We start from the raw sequence: 5,112 nt of genomic DNA, 5'->3' as shown, positions 1-5,112 counted from the left end.
CTGAACTCAACACCCGGGAAAATCACGCGTGAGTCATGTCTGCGCTGACTTGTGCCATCCCATCCGCACTGCCACCGTCTCGTTGATTGACCGCGTCTGCGTGAGTCATGTGATCTCTCATCAAGTGCTACTAGACGGTGTCGTTGTTGCTGTCCACTCCGCGCTGGCATGCTTGGCTGTCTGGTTAGTGCTATTGTCGCCGCCTTGTTCGCGTTGGACTTGATCGCTGCCGCCGTCGCGTCCTACTTCTAGCCGCTATCACCGTCCTGATCTCTGGATGAATAAAATTAAAATAAGTGATCTCATCCAGTGCCATTAGCTGTTTCCATCTTCTCGTCCTCCAGCTCATTTTTTTTTTAGGGATCGGAAGTAAAGAAGGCGAAGGGTTGGCGGGGGTCTTGTTGGGTTGACCTGAGTCTGAAGCGGGTCAATTTTAGATCCAAGAAGGTGATCCATTAGTAAAAACGGGTCAAATTTGAATTGGGTCACTTTGTGTCGTGTCAGTTCCGGATTGGATGTGAACCTGCCTATGACCCGATTTTGTGGGCTTTTCTTGTGGCCATCAGTGTCCGCTAACTCCATCATGGATGGTCATTCCAACAGCAATACTTAACCCCTGCACCAATGCTTGATATGCATATTAGCGTCAATCTTCTCTGAAAATGCACTATCCAGTTATTATATGATTCTTTCTAGCTAGTTGATCAGGGACGAATCCCAATAGATTGCACTTACTTGATTCTTTAGTTATTCCGAAACTGGTTTGCCATTGAGTTATACCAGTATCTACTACAACAAGCTGGGTTGAGATGATTACTTACACGATAATAATGGAAGTTTTGATCTGCCTCCCATCAACACATCACCAAATTTTATATTTTTGGAGTCAAATCGAGTGGTTCGATGTGGCGAATATAACGAGCCCAATATCTTTTGATTCTAAGATCAATAATATATTTTAAATGTTAAATAAATGATCTATGATCAAATAATTCAATAAAAAAAAATATTTGATAGTGTTATGAAAATTTTGACAAATTTATTAAAATACAACTCTCGAAATATTATGCATAGAACTTCATTCTTCACAAGAAGAGGGCATTGACTTCAGTTTAGAGAGAACTTGGAGATCTGAACACTTTTGGATATTTGCCTATCGTCGTTGATTTCCATCAGCCACCGTCGTTGACTCGTTGTCCAACGTCCGCCACCACTTAACCATCATCTTTTATGAGAGTTTAATGTGTCACACATCATTATGATATGCATCAAAAGTCATTTATGAGAGTTTGGTAAGTAGCGAGCGATAATAATAGGAGGATGCTTGACATTAACTTCTTCGTCTTCTTCTTAGCAATTCAATACATTGATGGTAGGGTGTTAATATTGGGCACGCACTAAAATCCTACTAAAACCTAACGCTAAAACCTCGAGTTCAAGTTCGGGTTAACTTGTATAAGATTTGTGTTGGGTTCATATTATCTTAAGTCGACCTTAAAAAAAAAAGGATAATTTTGAGTTGAATGAAAAAATATAACTTAATTATTTAAACTTATTTTAATAGAAAAAATCATATATATTTTTTTGTTAATACTTTTGAGTAGTTGCGTGCGCTCATATTCGTTAATCTTGATTCAGTTCATCGCAACTTAAATAATGTCTTATCATAAAGATTTTGGCTTTGTTTGAGACAGTTTTCTTACTGCTTCTTAAAGCAGTTTTTTTAATAAAAATTTTAATTTTTAGACTTAAAATTGTTTTAAGAAATAGTATGAAAGCCATCTAAAACAAAACCTTTGATTCGGATTAACATTTTTATGTCAAGTTATTTTCTGATCAGATTTTTTTTTTTTTTTGGGACATTTAGGCCATTTAAGACAAACACACACACACAACGCATACACATAGACTCGAACCTTGAACCTCTTAGTTGAAAGTCAAAGCTCTCAACCAATAGGCCAAGGAGAGTTGTGTTTTCTTTCTGATCAGATTCAAATACAACCTATGAAACAAAACCAATTTTGGGATCTGCGACAACGATATATGCTTTTTTTTTCGTGTTTGCTGACGCATATAAAAATTCCATTCAAAATACAATAATACATAAATAATATATAATTTCTTAATTAATTTGCTTCATAATATGTTTCTAAATGAATTTTGATTCTCTTATTTAAATAATGAATTAAATTAGCGATTGTTTTTTGCTTTTCTTTTCTTTTTTTAATTTTATTGCCGTTTAAGACGAACAGAAAAGGTTTAAGGAAGGAACAAAGAATTATGGCATAGTTAGTACATATTCTATGGATGATAAAGCCAATGCCTATAAACTATATGTATTTATGTCCAATATATTAAAATATCTTTTCTTAAATATAATTTTAATCACATTTAAGTTTTTGTAGCCATACTTTATAAATTATGAAAAAAAAATTTAATCTGAAAAATAGTTAAAAATAATAAAAATAAAATAGGGGTTTAACTGCAATACTACTAAAAACATCTAAAAGCCTAACCCTATTTTGTCTTTCAATTTAATTCTAAGTATTATGCTATAATTTAGAATTATTCTCGTGACTTTAACTCTCATTTGTTCGGATTAAATTTATTTTGTGAGATTTATAATAAATGAACCCATTTGAATTTAAAAAATAAACTAATTTTTTGTTAATAAGATATTTAGGTTTTATTTGGGACTTCATTATTACTACTTAGACTTTGTTTGGAACGGCTTTCTTGATGCTTCTTAAAGCAATTTTTTAGTACTAAAATTTTTGAACTAAAAAGCTGCTTTAAGAGGCCGTAAAAAAGCCGTCCCAAATGAAACCTTAATTTTTAATATCACAACCATAATTTTTATTTAGTCATTGTATTTTCATTGCTTTAAAAAAAAAATTATACATGAAAGTTGTTTTCTACAATAGCTTAAAAAATTATTTTCTCTACAATAACTTTATAAAACAAAAATAAAATAGTCCCAAACAAAATCTTAATTTCAATCAAATTCAATTCTCAACATCACTATCTATAATGTCAAAAAAATAAATAAAAAAATAAATAAATAAATTTGGTAATGAGTTCAATTTACTGGAACATAGATACAATGAATGAAAGAAAGCTGGATATGTTTTATGTCTGGTCCTGAAATAAAATGTTTTATATGGCAAACCAATTCCAAATTTTCTTTCCTATATTAATATCTTTATTTTTTAGAAAGATTAATCGAAGCAATCAGCCTTTAACAGATCTTATTCACAATTTCTTCAAAGAAAAAAAATACGATGAAGCAATAAAAAAATTTTTTAAAGAAGATAAAAAAAAAACTTATTAATTGCAAAAAATTAGGAAAAAAAATTACTTAAAAATCTTATCAAATGACTAAAAATTATTTAATTTTTATTCGCATATAAATTAAAAAATAAGAGAAATATTTATCATGAAATATATTACAAATTTTTTTAAAAAAATCATATTATCATAAAAACTTGATAAATAAATATTGCAACCCAATTTTTTATTGCAAATTGTTATTTTATGTATTACAAAATAGACCGTGTAGGTCACGGTCTGATAATTTAATGTAAAATATTTCAGTAAATCTGTTTAATATATATTTCTGCTATGACTTTGGTAAAATCTCTTGATAAATTAATAATAGAGACATTTTTTACACACATTCTAAATTATTAAATATTGAGTCGTTCTCTGCCCTGATCAGGTCTTTATATCAGTGATTTAATCCGAGCCCAAATGGGCCCAAATCGAGAACCTAAATAACATTTAGAAAGTTCAAAGTATAAATTGGATGACCAAATGATATCAAAATGTGACATGCTTATAATCGAATTGAACAGCTAGCTCGACGAGACGAATCCAACAAACCCAAGATTATATAATTGTGACATAAAAAAGATACTAAAATGTTTGATAAACGATCTATGATTGAGGGAGTTGATATCAGTCATCCATTAAAGCACTTTCAACATGCCTTTGATTTTATTCCTATTTACTAATCATGTCACTCACATAAAATTATAAATAAACCTTTCATTCTTCACTGAAGGGAGAGCAAGCAAGAGAAAGAAGAGAGGAGAGGAAGAGAAATCTGGAAACTCTCTTGACCACAATTGTCACCCGACTACGGTCCCTCTGACCACTGTCACCCTCCGACTATAGTACGCTTCGACCTTCATCACCCGCTCGCTACAGTCCCTTTGACCATCATGATTGTCGATTACAGTCCCTTCGACCACTGTCACTTGCTGACTACGACCCCTCCAACCACCTTAACTCGCTAACTACGGGTCCCTCCCACTGTCATCACCCACAAACTAAGGTTTCTGCAACCTTCATCACCTGCTGATTATGGTCCCTCCAACCTCCTCCTCCCATTATTACTACGATCCATCAGATCATAGTCGTCAGACTACAATCCCTCATACCACCGTTATCTTACAACAGTCTTATTGGTCAAACAAATACACCAATACTCTTTTGAGAATAACTCTCATATAACTAAATTTTATCGACTCCCACGATATAATGTGTTATATATGATGTGTATTTACTACATCGAGCTGAGACCTTCCCACAAGGAAGGGCCTTACTTGTAATCAACAACAAACACTAGTTGAATCATTTTAATTAAATCATGCCCCATGGTTTTTCTCCTTTTGAGAAATTTCACGTAAATTTTTTGATATATCTTATGACTCTTGTACCTCTCTCTCTTTATATGTTTGTGTTCTAGATCTTCATATAAAATTTGGGCGCTAAACTCTGTATCTTTCTTTCACCCTGAATATTCCGGTCCACAACAATTGTATTGTAATCTTATATATGTGTTGATCTTTAATTCACTTAATAAAACATGAAGTTAATTTCTATTAAAAAATAGATAAAATTTTTGTCATGCTTATTTAAATAGGACAGTTTGAATAAGGTGTCAAGCAATTCATTTTAATAATGTATGGCATTTCATTTTCAAAATTATATAATCATTTAATCAAAAAAGTTATTTTTAGATATTATGATGTAAAAATATTTTAAAATCATTGGATTATATCAATAGCATCTGATATTTTGAATTGCACCATTCTCGATGATAATATA

Source organism: Dendrobium catenatum, unplaced genomic scaffold, assembly GCF_001605985.2.
Source record: "Dendrobium catenatum unplaced genomic scaffold, ASM160598v2 fragScaff_scaffold_1583, whole genome shotgun sequence".
NCBI classification, from domain to species: domain Eukaryota; kingdom Viridiplantae; phylum Streptophyta; class Magnoliopsida; order Asparagales; family Orchidaceae; genus Dendrobium; species Dendrobium catenatum.
The sequence above is the reverse complement of the archived record's forward strand: the minus strand, read 5'-3'. Positions refer to the sequence as shown.